General features: G+C 36.9%; 1 long non-coding RNA gene across 6 annotated transcripts in view; it reads left to right on the forward strand.

Moving 5' to 3' along the window:
• Nucleotides 1–22,820, forward strand: part of LOC107200774 — a 91,389-nt gene that overhangs the window by 26,941 nt on the left and 41,628 nt on the right. For all 6 annotated transcript variants that reach the window (XR_004497746.1, XR_004497752.1, XR_004497742.1 and 3 more), the window contains one exon: nucleotides 17,978–18,067. This is a non-coding gene — a long non-coding RNA (uncharacterized LOC107200774). The remainder of the gene's footprint in view (nucleotides 1–17,977; nucleotides 18,068–22,820) is intronic.

Consider the following 22,820-nt stretch of genomic DNA (forward strand, 5'->3'; position numbering starts at 1 on the left):
AGGAATGCTGTGATAAAACATAAACAGTGATGTTCAGAACTTTTGTTTTATATGTGTAAAATATTATTCTGTAGCCTCTTCTGATACCTACAATAATTGGCAATAAGAACAACACTAATAATAGTAATATACTAGAAAATGATTGGGTGAGTGAGAATGTCATTTACGGTGCCTAAAAGTTTTTAAGTAGTGTAGTTACCTGCAGGACTTTGCATAATTTTGAGGCCATTAACAAAGTTATCTTTGCCAGATGTGTGTACTGAGCATGAGGATGACATTACAATGATGAGAAAGCAGAGGAAATTCAGAATTTCTAAAACAGTTACACCAATGAGGAGTTTGTGTTGAACAGTAGAAGCAGTAAGTTTTTTACTCAAAATAAGTTGCATCGACTACGACTATGTTTATGAAGAAAAACGATATGAAAATTATCCATAGGAAACAAAATCATATTAAAACCCATGTAAAACCTGAAGGGGCTTTCTGCAGTATATCCTCAAATGATGCACATTGACAGCACACAGTTAAGTCACTAGTGGCTCCTGAAGATTTGTCTTTTCTACTAACAGTATAAGGCAATACAGATCCTGAAATAATCTGTAACTTACTACTTGTATTCATTTTACAGCAGAGTTGTTACGGACTAAGGCCTTGCTCATCATGAAAAATAATGCAATTCTAACAATGGCATATTATTCTTAGAAGGCAGTACATCAGACTGACTTAGCACATTTTTAGAAAACTAGTTTTGAGAGTACTGTATTGGTGCAGCTTAATTTACAAAACTATTGCTTTTTTGATAGTACTACTAATCTAAAATTCAGACTCGCAGTTTCATGATAAAATTATTTTTACACTCAAATTTGTGTATTTTTGATTTGCAATTTTTGAGTGATAAAATCTCGGTTTAAAAGATCAGTTAATATGTCTTTATTTTTAAATCTATTAGGAACAATAAGAAAAGCATAGCTGGAAATACTAACAAAAGAGGAAAGATATTTCAGCAAATGAATAAGTGTAACCATAGGGAAACATTTGCCAGAGAAGAATAAAGTTGAGTGTATTGCTACATTGAGATGTGAAAACATACTTATTCTATAAAGTCCTGCAGGAAATAATAATGAAAAAAGAGGTCTTTCTGTTCATAAATACAGCTTTGGTACAGGTGGTCTTGAGAGATGCAATACCACTACAAATTCCAAGAATTGTTCTTTGATTGCATTAGAAACAGGACTGGCTAAGACATAAATAGAATATAACTATCTGTAGCTATATAAGGAATAAAAAGTGAGGGAAACATAATTTATAAAACAACCACCCTGCTTGCAGATTCTGTAGATCACATGGCTGGCAGACACAGAAATAATTTCACAAATGAAAATGGAAGAAACAAAATCCATGAAGATTTTATTGAAGGTTTGGTTCATTTGACTTTCTCTAGGTTTATGAGGCTCTCCATGACTGTCATATATATATATATATACACATATTATATTCATGTTATACATATACATATATTGATATATATATGGAAATTTATGGAAAGCTGTAGGAGAGAAATTTGAGTTACATGCAAGAGGTGCTTCAAAATAGGTTACAAGATTTTTGTATAGTACTTAAAACAACTGGAAGAAGTAATGAAAGTTAATGCAGTACTGGATCTGACAGTAATCAGGAAAAAATGGAGATACTAGATCTAAAATTAAGACTTTATGACCATACAATACTTCTGGTTTAACAAAAAGACCAGAAAAAGTGTAAAGATAGTGTGAAAATCATTGACAGAAAAATAATGAGTTTGAAGAGTAATAGCAAAAAGCTGGTTCAGAATAACATTGCAATAGAATAAGAGAGATTCCATTGTAAAAAAATGTTTAGTGAAGTATGAAGTTGGAGAAAAGGAAACGGAACTGGAAGGGAGAATTTTAATCTTGCCATCATGCAAAGAAAGAACAGAAAGAGAGCTCTCAGACCATCTGATACTATCTAAAAAAACCTAATTAACCACTTAATTAGTATAATTTTGCTAATATATTCTTAAAGTATGTGAAAATCTTAAAGGAGCACAAGAAAGTAGATTTTTTTCAAGTTCCTTGAGCAGTTAATTTTTTTTTCCCCATAGAATAATACTGAATAAAAGGAAGTCTTAAGGCCACTGTCTACGAATCTGATAATCTATTTGAAAAGATAGTTGAAGAAACAGCAAACAAAACTGGCAATTGAGAATACAGAAAAAAATACAGAAAAGATCTGAAAATATGAAGAGTTCCAGATTCTGTACCCCTGTTTTGCTCACTGGAGGTAGCACAAGGCAGCCAAGATCCATTATTTCTCACAGGCTGAGAATTTGCCTGCCCTGGGGAAGTCACAGTCTGCCTAATGCTGGTCTGTCTTTCTCCCATACCAACAGCTCCCATCCTCTGATCAGGTTTGGGACTGGCATCACATGAAGGTGTCTCCTTACCAGGTTTTGGCTGCATTTGATTTCTTAGGTCACATAGAAAAGAAAATACACCACAACCCAGTCAAGAGCCAGTAGCAAACTACAGCTCGCATTTGCCTGGCTAACCCACCTGCTCTCCTGAGCCAGGGTAGCCTCATTTGTATTGCCTATTAGAAGATTCTCTAACTCATGCTGTTCCTCAAATCCTGCAGTATTTTACCTGAGTGCTTATTGGCCTCGGCCAAAAGCATTCCAAAGAGCAGGCTAAGAGTTAAAGGGTGTGGATTATCACATGGTAGAGCTCAAGTACGTGCCTAAGCCCTCTTCAGCTCAGTAACACAGATGTAACCTTAGGAACTACATCCAGTTGGCAGTAATTACAACTGTACTAGCTTACTCTAATCAAAAAAGGCAATGGCATGAAAACCAGTAATCTTACTATTTCTTGACCAGAAATGTCAATTATTTTATTACGTTTGGATATAATATATGACAATTAAAATGGAAGATAGAAAAACTGAAAAATTGGCAATTTAAGAAAGCCAGAGGACAACAGAAGGGAAAACAGTACTTACCTGATGTGGAAGTATTTTAACATGGAAACTTGAAAGCCAGATAGATGACTGAATATTCTTTTCAAGATAAGCAAGGTTACAATAAAGAACTCAGCATGGGACCGTCTAGGTAAATAGATTTAGTTCATTATTAAAGTGCAGTTTGGGTCCCATCTACCTTATAGGATAAAAGCCTGAAATATGCTTGTGGTATTTTATTGTGAGACTTTTGAGAATGACCTCATGCTGTAGTGGGCATGCTTCAATGTAAAATAGTCACCTCATCATGCACAAGATGGAATAAGGGCTCTACTGAATATTTATATAGTTTTCAACAAAAACCCCCAATACGCAGTTATGTCTTGGAATGAGCACAATCTCTGTATTACTTGGACAGGTGTTCAGTATGTGATATAATTACTATTAGGTTCCAGGTCACCTTTTGACCTGTGAGGTCGCCAGTTATTTCCATGATAATTTCTAATTTTACAGGTTGTAGAAAACTATGTGCAGGAAAAACTGCACAAAAAGGGAAAATGAAATTACTTTCATAGACTACTTTGTGACCTGGGATTAACAGCTTAAGTCTAAAGACAGAAAATAAAAAAGGAAAGGACAATATGGCACATCAGACAATGCTGGAACATGATCAATTAGCATTCAGTTGAGCGTTGTCTTTTAAGTCACTTAGAGGTAAAAAGAGGAAATAAACAACTCAAATAAAAACAAATACAGATTCTGAAAGTGGTCAGCTACTCTGGTGAGTGCTGAGGATGTAAAGTACATAAATGAAAGAAACTGGGAAAATTGTAGGATGCTATAGATCAAAGGAAAATAGCTGAGAGTTTGAGAAGTAAGATTAGGAGCAGGGATTTGGAAACAGTTTTTAATATGAAGCTATTGCTAATGGAACACTGGTAAGAAAATAGTCCATCATAACAACAATTCAGCGTAAATTTGCCTGTAGGTTTAGCATTTGGAGAAGCTGTTCTGCAGAAATGCAGGCAGCTCTTCTGGGGGAACAAACCGGCTATTCTGGCTTTACCATATTGCCATCGACCGGATATGCAACACAGTAGGGAACTGCATTACAAAAAAACCCTTCTGTGGTATGAATGTATGAATCTGTGTATTTGGATTGCTTTTCATCAGTAGGATCATGGTTTTGCCAATACTAGAAACTACCTTAAAAGAAGGGAGAGAATATCAATTACGAATATAAGAAACTGGAATTAGATGCTCATAGAGAATAACATAAAGCAATTGTGTTGTACATATTACACACCTAGCTGAATAAAAAGAAGTTTTCTTTCTCATAATGACCTTGTATTTTGGAAATTCAGGTGAATGATATAAAATTACAATACTGTGATGCCCTTAAGTATAATTTTAGAAAATTACATGAAACACCTAAACAAAATATTTTAAATTATCCACTTCTCTCTGGAGTATATTATATATGCTAAACCTAATGTCTGAACTGCCAGAACTGGTAGTTCCTGTTTTGAGGAAAGGAGTTGCTTCAAGACTTCTGCAAAAAGAGATTCTGAAAAATCTTATGGCAGATAGGACAGGTCTGCTAGATAAGTCTTCATAGACTATTTCTCTCTTCATTGTGATTACACTCCATGCCCATCACTCCTACTTAATAACTTGTTGAAGGATTGCCTGTCTGTGTTTCCTGAGGAAATGGGGGGACAGTTTTTAGGAGCTGCTGGAAGCTGAATTGAAGTATGGGAAGGAGGAGATAAATGCATTCAGAAGTTTGGCTGAAGGGTAGAGTCTTTTCTGGAGATCGAGATTGGGTGGCTCTGAGCAGGATTGTACTGCTGCGAGGAGTCCTTCAGCCTACTTACTCAACCTGTTGAGAGCACACCTAGGTATCAGGGACATTTTGCTCATTGATAGATTAGCTAGATTACAAAGAACAACTACTACATTTCAGAAATTCATTATGAAAGTACCCTATGAATAAGCTATATGAATGATAAAAAGCTAAACCAAACTGTAGAAACCACTTCTGAGAAGAGCTTTCATATGTGATTATGGTATAGCTGCACAAGTGAAGTAGAGCAAAGAAATGGAAAATCTGGGCTAAATGTCATAAACTGCTCTGCAGTTTATCACTTCTTCTCCCCCTCCTCCCCCCTGCCACCTTCTTTCTAAGGAAATAATTTGAAGGTTCCTGGGATAAACTATCTGTGGTTAAAAAAACATAAAGAGACTGGATTCTCTAAAGGCAGGCATTTGGGAATAAATGTGAATACAGATAGTTGCTGCAGAATTGATCTGTTACTATCTTAATTCTTTTGGTTTACTTTTCTTGGTCCACAATATTTCTTCTTCATTATGGCAAAACTCATTGAAAATAATGCAAAACGTGATATATTTTTACTACAAACTAGTAGTTGTGTAATCATCAAAAAGAGATTCCTAGTGTACTTCAACTAACAACATCCTTCTAACTGTTTCAGCAGACATTTCCTATTTTGAGACAATAGACAGAGACATGGGCTGAGTCAAATTTCCCTTCTCTTATGCTTGACTCTCAAAGAAAAACTGGATTTATGCCTGTCTGTCCATCCATCCGTTCTCTTATTTATTAAGAATATTATAATTCTTGTTTTAGCTGTTAAATGTAAAACTAAGAAGATATATAAAATCCCTGGTGTATCAGATTTTTGAAGTAAAAGAAAAAAATAAGAAAAAGTGACTTACTTAATTTTCAAAGAAAATTGTCATTACTGATTCCCAAAGTTACTGGAGAGATGTAGAGGTGTATTTTGTTTCAAGGGTCTGTGGGGCCTACTGCTCTACAGTTCCATAAAATTTCAAGTAACGTGAATACTACCTAGTTTTACAGATGAAGCAAAATCAAAGAACATACATGCAAAATGGCCAGAATAAAAATCAGTGAATAAAATTATTTGATCTCTGTGTTAAAATAAAGTCTAAAAACCGAAAATTATTTCAATTTTCAGGTGAAGGGGAATCCCTAGGAGAACACATAAGCTAAAAGGTTTTTGGAAAGCAAGATTTGTAAGGCATATTTCAAAAAAGTTGTATTTGTTTAGTCTAGAGAAGACTGGGAAAAATAGTAGGACATCTGAAGATTATTGTGAAGAACACGGGCACCAATGGTCTTTTGTACCCCGTTGCAGAAAGGAACAAAAAAATTTTCTTAATTTACAGTCAAAAAGGCTACATATTTGGAAAATCCTTTGAAGTACAAGGACAGTTAAAGACTGGAACCAAGTCATCTGGTGATGCTGCAGCATCTTCCTCACTGACAATTTAGAACGGATTAGAAAAAATGTTTCTTTCATAATAATGCTCTCACATCTATTTTCTTCCATAATTGTTGGCTCCACACAATAGATAACCCAGAACATTAAGTTGTAACTTGAAAAATAAATTTGTACTATGGAGGTAAAATTGTATAGTCTGAAAACATGATAAATCTGCATGAATGCAGGTTTATTTTTTATTTTCCTAATAGATATATTCTTGAGTTTTACATGCCTTTGTGTATTTTAATTTTCACTTCTTTAATTTTAAAGTTTATTTATATATAATTTCTATTTACAGATCGGCAGTAAGGGTAAAGCATGTAACCTGTTCATGCAAGCAGTGCTATTATTCCGCTTGCGCTGCTTGGTTCTCTGGTCAGCAAGCTGATTTCAGCATTGCCAGTGCCCTTTTTTCTTGTCTTCTAATTCTCTCTAGCACATGCTTTTCAGGTATATATAGCTTTGTAGGTATTACGGGGAAATATGCCGAATTCAAAACACGTGTCGTTTCCTTTAAGTCACATATAGATAACAAGGGTTTACTGCTTGACAGAATATCTGAAAAAGTCTGATTCCTAAACAAAACCAGAACTTTGATGGTGAATTTTACTTTCTGTGGTTAACAGGCTATTTTTACAGTGGTAAATAAAGTCTGTTAGTAATAAAAATGAAACCTAGTATCTATGCTGTGATAATGGAACCCTAAAGTGAAATTAGTTAGTGATATTAGAAAGTATCACTTGTATTTCTGCTCCAAACCTCAAGTTATTTCATTTTCCTGTGCTCAAAAACAATATTACAGAAAATGTACGGTTCATGTTACCAACATTCACGGCCTTGATTAAAATGGGAATAATCCATGTATATGCTTTAGTTAGAGCATAAAATATGTAACATAAGAACAAGAATATTGAAGGAATGAAGATCATTTGACTATTCAGAATACTGGCTAGCATATCTGTTCTCTCTTAGAAATTCAACTTGAAGGATGATGAGAAAAGTATTATTAATTATCACTCTGTTGTACTCTGTTAGACACTTGAGGACTTATGTGCTTATATCAAATGGTAATTAAAGTCTTCAAATTAAAGTGTTCATCTTCCAGTGGTTTTTCTTGTTTTGGGTCTGCAACAGGAAAGGCTGTGAACATTTGAAAATGGACATTTTATTCTACCTTATTCACTCAAATTGGGTTGGAAAAGTTTCAAGTATTAGAAGCAGCTGTATTAAAAATGTGAGTATTGTACAGAGAACCAAATACCTTTCACTCACCTCAGAGAGGAAAAAAGAAAAGCAACACCCCTTCACTTTTCTGGCTCTTTGTATCTTGTTATCTTGATAAGGAACCAAAAGATTTCCAGTATGATTTTTTTTTGTTTAATACTGCACCTGAACCATTTAAATTTACCTGGCTTTGGTTTATGGTTTATTGGTTAGTGTTTTTTGTTGTTTCTTTTTGAAGTAGGAGGTATCTGCTTATGCTATTTATGCTATTTGAGAATTAACTTAGAAAGAGACCACCAAAGTCTTAAAACCTTTATGATAACAAGTGGGTTTGAAGAAAGATTGTTGTCGACTTGAATAGAATTATTCAAAAATATGACTCAGATAACACTGCATCTTTATATTAATATAGTTTATATAGAAGAAAAACAGTGTAGATAGAGTTTTTAGAGGCACATGTCTAGCAAATAACTTTAGAATGCTTAACTTACAGTTTTTTACATGGATAGGAAAATATAATTCCTGGATAGTGAATACTGCTTTTAAAAGGCATCTGAAAGTTGTGTCACTTGACTTCTCATGTGAGTCAGAAAAGTAATTTCTGATCCAAGGTGTTTCCTGAAGAGAGAATAATGGTTTTAAATAGCAAGATGCCTTAATCAATTAAACAAGTTAAGGAAAAAATACTAAAGCTCCTTTTACTTACAGTTGAAACCTACAGTTGTCTGTTTTTACTTGTGAGAACTTGCTTCTCAACATGCATATTAATTTAAGAATTTTTGTAATGCAACATTCACTTTTAAGTTTGAAGTTGCAAATGCAAACAATATTTTTTAAGCTTTCCTAGTAATATTTTATTGAACAGTTAAAAAAATAGAAAAAGCTGACTAAAGAAAGTATTTCTGTAACCAGAGGAGATTTATTAGGATGAGAAATTTAGTTTTCCTGCATGAGGCCCAGCGCAACTACTGCAGAAATCAATCCCCCGTAATATGACTGTATATATTTCCAATAGTATGGTACTCAGCAACATATACAGTTAATAATATATAGATGGATCTAAACCCCATTTGGAAAGGTGTTAATGAAATTATCATTTAATAATTTTGAAAATATTACTTACAGATTAAATAAGGATGTCCAAAACCAGAATAATTAAAGGATGGTTGGGAAGAAAAAATATATGCAGTTTGATTAAATGAGGTAAACAGCCACATACAAGGAAACTGGAATGATATAACATTTTTTTAAGTTGGCAGAAGAATGTATGATTGGAGGTAGAATTGGTAGAACATGGTGTACAGTCATTCTGCATTATTCTGTTTCAGCAGATTTAATAATGTAATGTAATCCCCTTATTTAACATAACTGCAGTTGGACTCAATGAAGGAGTACAAACTATAGATCAGAAAGATATAGGTTGGAAAGTGTTAATACTCAGGAGTGTTAATGTTTTTTGGCCAGTTTTGAGAAATAAATACAAAAATATCAGAACTAAGAAAAATATTTGGAGAACTAGAAATTGCATTTCTATGCAGTTTTGGGCTTTCCAGACTAGCAGTGTGAAGTACAGCAACAGCATAAAGAGATAGTTACTTTATTAATTCAGTTTGTGTGTGTGTCAATTTACATAGCCCAATTTTCCATCTATGTTGGCCAAAACGCAGACAATTACTTTAATTGCCCAGTTTTTACAAAGAATGTGAATAACTTTTCCGGGACGCTCTTGGATGCTTCTTTGAGTGGTTGTGTAGATGTGTTCCACTGCTGGTGTGCATGTGCCCCATGAGTGCAAGGACAGATTATTTGAATGAAAAGGTCTATTAAATGGTATCAGCAGATACTTGAAGCACCCTCATGTCTACTGACCTCAGGGCATTAAATAGCCACATGAATAAAAACATGGATGATTTAATTATTTCCATCATACTAAAGAAATGGAAATCATGCAGCACATGTACTGTGTGATTTACTTAACTTTAATTGTAGTAGTATAATTGATTTCATACAACAAATGAAGTCCCCTAATGATCATTAGCAAAATACAATTTGAGTCAACATACTAGACATAGGTCTTTGTATATGGATAAAGGAGTCATAGGCTACTGGTGTTCAAGATTTTCCCTAGTGTGATTCTTTGGAGAGAAACATATCCCATAGTAACTTTTCCTTTTTCTGAGATGAAACATAGAGCAGGGAAGGGAAGGTGAGAGGGGAGATTTCCCTTAAACAGAGATCAGTTTATATCTAAATTCTACAAGTAAAGCTGTAGTTATGATTTAAAATATTGTCTCTTGTTCAGTGTCCTAAAAGCTGGAATTCTGATCTTCTGGGACATATCCATTAGCAGGATCCACTTGCATTGGCAGGGAAGTCTGATGGAGGCAAGAGGAGCATGACTCTCACTACAGGTTGCTGCCCATGCATGTAGAAGGGATAAAATATTCCTCAGCAATATGGAAAGTCTCTGGTTCATGTATTTTAAAGTTCAGGTCCTGAAATGACTAATTTTATTACTTGCATACTTTCTGCAGGGACCTTGATAGTGGCTGTCTTTGTCTTAAGTGCCTTATGTATTTATAGCCCCAATAGCAGCAATTGTCTTTGTATTTCAGCACGGTCTCATACATAGTGCTGAGTGACTTGTTGGCCTCGTGGCTTTTCTCTCTCATTCTCTAACAAGTTGTCCAGCTTATTAGAAACAATAAATACCAGAAACAGGGTGCCTTCTACAACTGATTGCAGAGGCAAATGTACCATTCCAAATCAGACAGAGCCTTCTGTCTCTACAGGAAGGGTGAGGAGACTAGCAGTTCACTGTCAGCTATCAGTGCCTCCACAATTTCATTTGCTATTTCAAATTCAGATTGAAGTAGTATCCATAATCTCCTGACCAATCACTAATCCTCAGGGATTTTGAACTACCAGCCTGCAAGATGTCTATTTTTACATAGGGATCCATGCAGCAGAGAAAAGACATTATATTCCTCACAGGAGCTCTGGATTATATTACAGAGTGCTACCCTTGAGTCTGTGTTGTGAACCAAACAGGAATTTTCTGTTGACTTGGTGTTCGCCCTGCCTCCTCCCAGAAAAAGTAGCCATCAGCACAGCCTGCTTCAGAAGATAAAGCATTGAGGTGTAGTACCACAACAGATCGATTCAGTTCACACAGATCTAAAACTATATCATCAACAATTCTCAGACTTACAGAAACAACACCAATTTAAAACATTTTGTTGTGGTTTTACTGTTATACATCATATTATCAAGAGCCTTTTACTTCCCAGAGGAGAGATTGTAGACAGCAACAGGTCAATTAAATCAGCCTCTAGGTCATCTTTCAAGATCAGTAAAAACCTCTCAGCATTTGTAGTCTCTCCAAAAACATTTTGTACTTCAGCTACATTCTGAAAGCCTTGCAATGACCTGGCACTTGCTGCATCAGGTGTCTGGGGTACACAAAGGAGTCCTCATTAAACTTTGAACGAACGATACTCATTACAGTGTCGCCTTCATACCTCGAAGTACCAAGGGTCTGGGGTACAGACAGATCTATTCAGACACAGGGGTTTGCTCACATTCAAAATCTTTGTGATGTTCAGGAGATGCCTGCTGTCCATATGAATATTTCAGTCAGTAGTCTCTGCCTTGAAGAAAAAATAAATTTGGGTTTGTTTTTTAGGGACTTCTCAACCAAGTGCCAATAGTTAACATGATAATTAATCATATATTTTTGTTAACAAGTCAGTGAGGTGCAAGACCATCCTCAGGATCTTTTATGTGACATACAGCTCTAAGCTGACCAATCAGAACTAGGAAATATTTGGGCTTAGAGCTGATAACATTAGAGGCTAGAGCCTTTCTAACCTTCAGTGTATCTAGCTATCATAGCAGGGAGTCAATAGCAATGACCTGTCTTCCAGAGTCACATTTTTCAAATGGGGACTTCTAAATGTGTGCTTGTTCATAACATACAAATAGGTGTCCTAACTAGAGGGATGCTGTGAGCTCCTAACAACCTGTTTATAACATGGGATTTGTGTGCCTTTTCAAAAATCTTTCTTTGTGTCTTATGAAACTTTTAGTACATTCTCTTAACTTGCTTAGCCAAACATACCCTTCTGAAATAATAATCAGATCCTGCAGCCAAACCCAGTATGATTATAGCTGATAGACAGGGTGTTGCCTAAGTGAAATCTGCTGACAGAAATTATTTTGCAACAGTACACGTCATTTTGTGTCAAATAGAGTCACTTTAACTAGAGTTATTCACAAACCTGAATGAAAAGACTTTCTGTTTGAGTATCCTGGCATGGTTAGTCTCCCTTAGCCTCTTGTACTTCAATAGTACAGGACTCTTTAATAATTTTGACACTAAGTGGAGTTTATATAATTTCTCTAAAACTGAATTTTTCTGCAATAGCCGCTTATCTTCTTCTGCACAATGACATAATACACCTTAACTTGTAGTAAGACTTAAGAAAAGCTTTTGGAGACCTGTCTTACCTGTCTGCATAATTTTTTATTAATGGAAACTGTGTTTTCCTGTCTGCCTGAAAAATATTTGTGTGTCTTGTAAAACACATGGCAGGGAAAATGGAAGAATGCTGCATGAGTTAAGAATCTCCTACTGAAACAATAGGAAACCTTCACGAGCTTCAGTGGTTTTCATTATGATGTTAACTCTGCCCAAGTTAAGGTCTACTCTAGAAAAAATGTCCTCCTCCTTTAGAGGAGTCTTAGCTTCAGCTTTCTGCTTCAGATTTTAGATAAAGTTTACATTGATTCCTTGAGCTTTAGTTATTAGCAAGTAATTTTCTTGGAACGGGGCTGATTTCTGTGGATTGGCAAATTTTATCCTCTTTATTTCCACACCCTATGATTCTTTTAGATTCTGCTTGAAGAAAGACCAGCAGGGTTTAAGAGCACAATATGCATGACTGCATCTTTTCCTCTAATGCATCTTCCCTAACAGTGGAAAAGAATGGCTCTCTCAGAATGTGCTCATCTAGGCTTCCAGACTTCCCCAGGACTTGGAAGGACTTCTTTGCAATAGCAACTTCAGCATCTGCCACAGATAGCAGGCAGACTGGTAGTTGATTGGCAGAGCTAAGAAGAAATAGATTTCTAGCCTTGGGGCAATGCAGTCTTCTTCAGAGACTGTAACTACAGCACCTCTCTAATTTGCGTTTTCAAAACAGCAATAAATGTTTTAAAGTCACAAACAAAAAGGATGGACAGGGATCAACTTTTCACCTCCTCTATCAAAATAAAGAAAAATAAAGGTGCATCAGAGGACAGCAACAGGCCTGTTCAAAGTAAATAATACAATAAATTATATTCCTTTATATGTTCATGGGTATTATACTCACAACATTCCTTCACTAAAGACAGTGTAGATTAATGAAGTTCACAACAATCTAGGGAGAGACTGCACAAGGCGCTGGAAGAGAGCTCTAGTGAAGGTCACTGACTGGACAAACCACATCAGGTTCAGGAAACCCTCCAAGCTAAAACAAAGTTGGATGCTGGAGTGTATGGGCATTATCAAATGTGCTTGTCCTGGTCCTGCTGTTCACTGAGGGAGTATTTGGATAAGAATTGGCTTTTGTCAGCTGTTGGAGATGGGTAAAAGGGCCAAACCTGGCCTGAACCAATCTGACCTCTCTAGTTAAAACAAAGTTTGTTTATGAATCATGACCTACTCACAGTCTTTGCAAAAATGAAACAAAATACTTACAGGACTTCCCTCTCTTTAAATTTAATCAACTAGAGGCAACCTTAGTCATTCTTATTCTTTCTACTGCACTTTCAGCTTTGCTAACTTCCCAGTCTGTAGTATTTCAAAGGTTTTATATCATATGTTAACAAAATGCCTCTACCTCTCCTCCTTTCTCACTAATCTTGCCCTTCCTTAAATCAAACTTTATTCATCTTTCTCTCTCCAGAAACTTGTTGCAACCATTGTAATTCTGAGTAGTGACTTGTTCCTTATCCTGGCTTTCAGATTCTCTTTATTACAGAGAGGAAATCTTTGAGCCTGACAAAGAAAAGAGCAAGAAAAATAATAGAAAATCCACGGGATGGTGTTGTTTCCATCACAGTAATTTGGGAGGAAGAGGAATTTCATTCTGATATGTCTTAAGTGAATAGATCAAATCCACAGATCTATGATACCAATTCTGTAAGTCATATTCCAAAATGCAGCAAGCCAGGATCACAACTACAGAAAATTTTCAGAAATAACTTTCCTTTCCCTTTAAACTTGGGAAATTGTCCTGACAGAAGGTTTATCCTTCTAAGTCACTTTTCAAGGACAAGGAAATTTAATGGGAAGTCTCTATTTTTAGCAGAGATTAAGATGGTGAATTCTTACGTTCGTTTCCCTGGTTAGCCTGAAGTCCGTCCAGTTTTCAGTAGATAGGCATAGGTGCAGCTATAGTTTGAAGAGGAAAAGACTGGGTGGAGGAACAAGGAATGATCTGGAGCTCTTCATAGCATCCTTTCACCCTTTCCCTCCTCCTGCTGGTAAATCTGCACCTGAACAGCCAGTGCATTAACAAAAAAGCCTATCCTGCTTGGCTTCTTCTAATGCCTCAGGTATTGAGGAAATGAAGACAAACCTCTGTGCCAGGACTCTGTCTCTTTAACTTTGTACGTACACCAGCAGACACAGTAGGGACCCATGCTGGTTTGAACATACTATAGTCTAAATGGCTATAAGAGAAAGGCGGGAAATCACATTTGTGTGGCCTCCTGGGACAATTAATGTGTTTAATGAGTTCTCTATGTATGCTTTCTTTAAACTAAAAGTGTATTTTTTTAATAAGACCATTTAAAATTAATTATGAAATTAGGGCAGCCAGTATTAAGGTTAAATTTACTGTAGTATTTTAAAATAACACAATAAAAATACTGTGCCGAACAATTTTTTATGCCAAAGTTTTAGATAAAGTCAAACCACTGAAGGGGTGGAAGTCACTGGCAGAGCATTTGGAATTATAACCTGCAGAATGTGGAACCAGCTTCTGATAGCTTTTCTTTTTCTCTTTTAATGTACTCATCTACTTTAAATTAACAACTAGTATGTTCAGAATTGAAAAATCCACTGGGAGATGAAAAAGCAGGTAATTTCATTTTTTCTCATTAGGTCCATGAATCTGTAAAATTATAAGATGTACTAGTTTTACAGTCTTGAAGGTCTGAAACAATCACTTGAGTTCACCAACTAGCAGTGATTCATCCTTGTTGAATAAATCAGTTTCCAATACAGCATGTTCTGATAAGTCTTTTTCTTACATGTTGTGTACAGTTATAGCTATTTAATTTAACCAAGAAAAAATTAAGGGTTCTTTTGCTACATTTTAATTTAATTCCATTCTCCATCTACATACACACTTTTAGTAAGTTATAATTGGAAGACAAAGTCATGGTAAAGAGAAGCCATTAAATTTTCTATAATAAGGTATAAAAATTAAGAATAAGAAGTTCCTTATATAGGTGATTAAATAAAACTGTGCAGGCATGAAACCTAGATAGCGAAAAGAATAATATTTTATAAAGAGGATATATTTAATTGAATAAGGTTCTCTAAAATAAAAGAAAAAAAAAAGGAAATATAAAACGGGACCAAAATAGACTGTGTAAGACAAGGCTATTCTATTTTCCGTTTTAAAAGGTTGCTAGAATTGGTAATTGAACTCAGAGACACAAACCAATTCACCCAGTCTGCTGATAACATGCACTTGTAGTTCTGGGTCCTAAACAAACACAATATGGGCCTTGCAAGTGCTTTAGAAAGCCGTGGTTAATAATCAGTTGTCAGGAGTCCCCTCTGACCCGCCGGGCCCTCCTTCCCTCGGAACAAAACCCCAGCATCTGTTGCCAGTTTGAGCCATCGCGGAGCGGGAGCTGAGCCCTTGTCACCACCGCCTCCCTCGGCTCTCTGGCTGCGCACAGCCAGGGAAACCTGCATCTGCAACTTGGCTTCAGAGCAAATTAAAGAAGTCTGGGCAGCTGAGTTACTGAGAGCTGCCTCACGGTAAGGCAGAAGGAGATGACCTGGGGTTAGGCGACCCTGACTATCAAGCGTGTTGTCTTGACAAACAGTAATTGCTTGACAATTGCTCTAGGCTTGGAAAACATACGTTATCATGTTCATGCTGTATCCGCTGATAGAGATTGTTTTCATTACACATACTGGATATTTCTAACTCCACTGAACCTACTGATGTGTGAAAACATAGATAAGTTCAAACTAGAGGTTTGAAAGTCGCTTCTTTGTTCTAGTTACTCCTTTTGGCTAGCGGATGTCTGTCTTTAACTCAAGAATCAGTCTATATCCAGAATGCCCAGAATCTACAGTGGTCTTTGGAATGCTGGGTTGTTTTTTTGGTTTTTTTTTGTTTTTTTTTCTTTTTGAATGCTGTCTCTTTGTTAGAGCTGGAGGAGTTTCAATGAAAGAATATCTTGGTTTTGTGTTTGGCAAATGCTATTGTCATAATTATTTCCCTGTATGGCTTTCAGCATTAAGCCTGTTGGACACATTAAAGAGCAATCCACTCTCACGGCCCAGTATTTAAGGCATATGCAGGAGTTCAGCATTAATTACATATTTTATGCTCGGTAAAAAGAAGTTAATTTTTTTGGTCTGTGCTGTAACACAACTTCCTTTGGAACTACTGTCTTTAGTTACTGTTTCCTCCCCTTTCAGCAGAAGTTTTACTGGTAATATAAGTGTGAGCCTCTTTCAGTTGCAAACAATCTTATTTTATTTAAAATACAGTATTCCTTTTTCTGAAAACTTGCTGAGTCTCTCCCCAAAATAATCTTATCTTTTTATGTTTTTCTTTATTCCCTAACACATCTGCTGAAGTATTGAGAAACTTCTCAGTACAAGAAAGGTTGTAGAGAAACACGCAAGATTATAGGAAATTTTTGTGAGGTATAGATTGCTAAAATAAAAGAAAGGCAGGGTAGGAAGCATGCAATGTATATGTCATAGGGGCTCAAGTGGTTAGGGAGGTGTATTAAAGGAAAGGCAGCAGGAGTCTGTCAGGGGTCAGTACATGGTCACTCATGACCTCAGGGGCATAGAGACGTGGAATCCTTGTGTCGTGATTTGCAAGAGAATGTGTGGGCTTTGATTCACTCATTTACACAGCATCAGAAAGTAAGTAGGAGACTGCTTTCTTGTTTGATGAAGACTTCTGCCATCCAGATCAGCATCTTTCATTAAGTTTCTTATCTTTTCTTCCATTTTCATGTGCCTCTTGCATATTTCCAGCAGGGTCTCACTTTAGAATGATGACTCTTATGCATAAGAAAAGGACAGTTTTGCTATTACTTGTAAATTTGTTGCCATACAACAAAACCTGTTATTATTTTCATTCTTGCTTTCAAATGAAATATCTCCCAGCCTGTATGTTGAAATTGTGTATTATTAACAACTACAGTTGTAGTACCTAGATGTAGTATACAGCTTTTTATCTATAGCCCTCAAGCTTCTTTTAAGCCTGGAATGAGATTTTGTTCCTTTAAAACTCTCAGAGCCCAGGTAATAGTGGCTGAGGCAAGACTAAACAGGGTTTATTCCTTCACACTGCTAGGCCACTTGACAGATTGTTACAGCTCTTCTAGCCTCTGAGTGCCACTGGCTCAGCTCAGCATTTATGCAGTGCTTTGTGCAGATTCTTTCTCCCACTGCGAAACTTGCCCAGTTCCAACAGGAGGTGGCTTATGGCTTCCTTCCACAGTTCCCGCAGGAGGATCCCTGGGTGAGATATGAGGCTTTTAGTGCCCTTTCCCAGTCAGGTCTTCCTATCTAATGTGGAGAGAGTGGAAGACTGGTGAGAATATCAATCACTGTAATTTTGGATTGCTTTTGAGATATGATATGGCATAGGAACTCCTCTTAAGAGAGATCTTCATGGTTGGATTAGCCTCTTGACATCTGTTAGGCACTGCTAACTAGGCACCTTGCCTAGGGAACTGTGAGTTTTATACTTTGATAAAGACAAATGTACAGGTAAACAGAATATTTCAGATCTTACATTATTTTAGACTCGTATAACCCTGGTATGTGTAGCATTGGCACATCCTGTAACCATTATTTTATCTCTTATATTCAGTGAGATGTAGGACAGTTTTAACTGTCCCTGTCTTAGAATGGAAAAGCCATTGGTGAAATTCTGAGTCAAGGACAGGATTATGGCCCTTGTTTAGACTCCCATTCCAAACTTTGGACAAAGCACCATCCATCTTCCACCCTGATATAGATTTAACATCAGCAGTTTGATTTAACTTGAAGTTTCTATAGGAACAGTAACCAGAAATCTGTGCTCAGACGATAGGATGAAAGACAGAGCAATTATATTCTTTAATGTGTTAATCAATCCTGTTTATTTAAACATATTCAGGAAATTATGGTAAGTTGCTTAACTTCTCTTTATATTTATTTACAGGTCTACTTTGCCTGTAGTGCTGAGCTGTTGTGATAGTTTGATTTTTATGATTTGCATCAAGCATGAAGCTTTCAAAGCCATGTGTCAAAGGTAAGTTATTTCAATAGTACCGTTATTTGTATATGTCCCTAAAAATATTGTATGTTTATGGGAGAAGTTTTCATCACTTTATGGAAGACTCAGCTCTGTTGAAAAATCACAGTCCTGAGTAAAAGATGTTATGAAGCAGTAGAAACTCCTGCAGTGAGCTCTGAGAGAGATTTTCTCCCAGTGCTTGCCAATGTAGTGAGGAAGTGTGCGTACTGCACCAGCTTTTAAAATAGTGCAACCTGATCCTTTCTTTACAGCTCAGAGGGTGGGGGTGGGGAGTGAAGGTGAAAGAATAGGAGTCCATATCCTCCTCCTCATTTTGGGTCTGGTTTTCCCTATTGAGCAAAGAGGGCATTAATTGTGCAGGACTATTATGAGAAAGGACCCTTTGCTCCCACTCTTCACATTTCTTGTGACATAGGCCAGGTTTAATCTAGTCCGTGTTAGGAGAAGCTAAGTACACTTTGCAGTGTCATAATGAGCTTCCCCCTCATTTTCATTTTCCCTCAATGGTATGTAAATCATTGCTTGTAAGAGGTAAAAATCTGTAGGAGTTATGAAACCAAAGTGATTGCACTAATGTGGAGCTCCTTCCACTTAGCCTAGAGTGTTTATCGCTCGCCTTAATATAATAAAACCAAGATGAAATACACTTCAAAACAAAAGAGACCATCTAATTTTTCTTTATCTAACTAATAAAAGTAAATTTGACAAACTAATGTAAATTACTAACCAAGTCTCTAAAAGCAAGGATGGACAATGTGTAAATCAGAAAATCGTTTTGCTCAGAGTTTCACTCGTGTGTAGGGTTTTAAAAGTTACCCAGGTATAGGAGTTTATAGATTTAACTCAGAAAGACTACCAAAATTAATATTTAGTCAGTAGTTGCGACAGCCAATCAGTACAGTGTCATACAGTGGAATCTTTGTGAAATTTATTGATTTATAAAAAAGGATGTTCATGCAAATAAAACATTCAGACAGAAATGAGGATACTAAGAGTCCCTAAAAAACACAGCGGTCTCAATAATCTGTTTTTTCAGCTAGTGTTGCCTAGTTTTCAGCATATTTATTTTTTACTTCTTTGTGGAGTCTAAAGGCATATTTCTCATCTGGTGAACTACTGAATTCCTAGTTTCCATTCATCAAAGTATTCATTTGTACCTGTAATCCAGGCTAAGAACACTTTTTTTAGTCTGTGCTAGGTGTATCTTGTGTAGACATTATGTACATGTTTTGAAGTGATGCCCTGACTAGCTAATGTCATCTATTCATATGTTGTATTCAGAATGCTAACTGTATGTGTAAAAAATTCTAATGAAAACTACTACAGCAATTTAAAATATTCGTAAGGATATGTTACTTTTTTATCAAGCATTAATGCCAAGCTTGATAACTGTTCTTTTAGATATCCATCAATATAGTTAGAGGGTAAGACCCAGAATCTAAAAGTAGGTCCAAGAGAAGGAGCTGAGGAAAACAATACCACTTGTTTCCAGATACTAGAAATGAAACCTGCAGAAGGGTTTATCCAAGAATGTTATCAGTCTTCAGTTAGAAGTATCATGCCATCACTGGCTAACTGCTGGAAGGAAGAGAGAGTTTTCCTTTCTTAACCGCTTTCCATAAAACACCAGTTACTATAAAAGGATAGCTGGAGCTGTTCTTTCTTCCTGTGCCTCAGGCTCCATTTTTTAGAGCTTTTGTTTTCTCACCCTGTATCTTATCCATTGTAAATAACTACTGCACTATCCTGCTGTTAGTAGTACTGTCCTACGGCTGCAACAACATAAAATGGACATTTTGGACAACATAAGAGCTGGGTAGAGGCTTCTAAAAAGCAGTAACTGGACTTGCAGTCTTGTTAGTTATGCATGGCTGCTGCTTGTTAAAGTGCTACTGTGCAAAAGCTGAAACACTGGAACTGCCTGCTTGCAGAACCAGGAAGACTGTGCTGTCTGAATCAGTGAAATTTCCAAATGTAAGTTAGTAACACCCTTCACAAATGAAAAGATGGAAATGTGTCTAGAGTTTTAAACGAAAGCTATAGAAATCCATAGCATAGGCCTTTATGGGGATCAGAGAAAACTGCTTGTTATCATTAGGAATTATAGGGCTGCATTTAAAAATTAAAAAAGACCTGGGATCTTATGTACAGAATAAGACTACAAGAAGAATAAAAAAATTAAAAAGTATCAGACATCAAATGTTACAGACAGACTGGTCACATATACAGTAATACAGCAGTAGTCGACTGATAATCTTTTTCAAGTGTGAAAAAAGGAAAGGAAGGGTCATTTAGCTAATCATGTGCTAAATTACTTCTTTATGTACTTCAAACATCAAAAGAAAAGCAGAGTTAGATAAATTAATAACAAACAAGCCTTATTTTTATAAACACAAAAAATTATCATGATCTTGCAGACTTAAAAAGCCTTCATACTGTAACATAAAACTGAATAAAAACTACATACTGTACATGCTAAAATGCAAGTTTCAACCCTGGTGAGTTAATACAAATTCACTCTTCTTTGAACTCTATTAGCCCAAGTCTAATCTCCAATGGGTTTTGAAAGTTAAACCAGAAAGGACTATCAGTGTGAGGAGGTGTGTTTGTGTGTGTGCATATACACACAGACACATATACCTTGTTTCCTGATTGATAGATTTAAGATATACATATCTTAAAAGAGAAAGTAGGTTGATATCTAGTACTTTTATGTGTGGGATATTGAATTGACATTTGTTTATTATCTCTGGGAGTGTGACAGATCTGTGGAACTACTAATGCAAATTCAAGGCCAGAATTTAAGGGCAAAGTGGGTTGGGGTACACAGAAACTCAGCTCATGGTGATGGGAGTTGGCTCCAGTTTCTGTGCCTCAGTCATGAAGCCATGTCCCTACCCAAACTGCTTTTCCTATCCACCTAATACATCTAGCCACCTTTAGTTTTCAGAGAACAGGCAGTGTTGGAGCTTGCTTTGTACCGTTGCCACTTTGATTCTCTCTGTGACAAGCTGCAGAGCCACAGAAGCAGCCTGGCAGCACTCGAGCTCCAAGTGCAGCAGAAGTAGGGAGCCTTGGAGGAGCCAGTCACAGCTCTCGGTCACTGGCCAGCCCATTGCTTGTAGAAGTTAGCATGCTTAAGTTGACATTGATCCCTCAAGGGACTAGCTACCAGCTAAACAAAACTGGAGCACAGGGCTAGCCAAGCATAGATTCTCTGTGACCCTATGTCAGGACCTGTCATCCTGTTGTAAAAGCCAGCTATGTTACCTCCTTGCCCTCTGAGACTCCCAGGGAATCCCCAAGCAAATGAAGAGGGGACTTATTTACATCTCCTTCATGTCTCCAGTCCAGACTTTTTTCTTTTTTTCTTTTTTTTTTTTTTTCCTTAAGAACAAAACAAACCAAAACCAACCAAAAACACAAGAGATAATGGAGTACTTTAAAAAGGCATATTTGTTCCGTTATGAAGGCTTACTACAACAAAGCAATAATAATTTGCTCTATTAATTATAGATTATGGAAAATGTGGAAGTTTCTCTGTGGTTAAAGAAGTGAGCATACTGTCATTGACGGTATCATAACTGTTGTATACAGCTGGGAAAGGCAGACACATTGTAATATTACTGGTAGTTTAGAATATTTAGAAGCTAGGACTTCTATTAAGTCTATTAAATATGCTGAGGGTAGAAACGCTCATTTGCTTTTGCAGAGGAAATAGAGCAAAGATACACCGCAGCAGAGAAAGCTAGCAGGACAAAGGAGATACTATTGACTCATTCCAGACTGCCGACTTAGCAGCTCAACTTTGTTTCCTTTTAACTTTTGTAACAGTAGGAGCTCAAAGCTTCTCAGTCTATTTTCTGCACAAATAGAAACACCCAGACTTCAAAAAGTAATATGCTTTGAAGAAACCCAAAGCATTAACACATTAAAAACTGTGTGTACTATTAAACAGGGATTCGTGGTTACTTGAATTTTGCAGCAAGTAGATGCTGGTGTTTTGGTGGTAATTTTTACACTGCTGCATTCCGGCAGACAATTCTTGACAAATATCAATTTGTAAAAGCACTTTTTTTTGGTTTTAGTGTGACACAGTTTTATTGACTTTGCAGTGGGTAAGTACTGCTTCAGTATTTTCACAGGCTGAGTAAACCCCACAGACGCTTTTCCCCAGCCCAATAGCATATTGCAACAAGTTGCTAACCTTATAACACTACACTTGTAACGCTGGGGAAAGCATACGATGTGTGAAATTTAAATTTTGTCCTCGTCACTTAAGTCTATATCCCTTTAAAAAAAAAAACAAAAAAACAAAAAAAAAACCCCAACAAAGTAAGATTTTTATTGTTCAGTCTGGACAATGGAGTGTCCAGGGCCATCGATTTGACAGCTTCTACGCTGACGGCGTCCCTGTCCCAAAGTCCCATCAGGACCGTGCTCCCCGGCAAGAGACCGGCCCCCGCGTCCCGGCTGGCCCCGGAGGGAGCGGTGTAACCTCACAGGCACCCCACGCTTGCAAGCACAGCTCGCCTCCCTCACGAGCAGTCCCTTGTACAGCGAGCGCTTAAAACGTCACAGAACGTCACGAACTCGAACTGATCGGCATCGCGTAAGCCACGCTGCTGCTGGAGCCTGCGAGTCGGCTTGAACTTCGGGAGCGTTCGGCCCCGGCTCGGCGGGGCCCTGCAGCGGCCGCCGCTCCCCGCGGGACGGGCGCCGTGAGCGGCTCGGCGGGGCGCGGCGG

Source organism: Parus major, chromosome 1, assembly GCF_001522545.3.
Source record: "Parus major isolate Abel chromosome 1, Parus_major1.1, whole genome shotgun sequence".
NCBI classification, from domain to species: Eukaryota; Metazoa; Chordata; class Aves; order Passeriformes; family Paridae; genus Parus; species Parus major.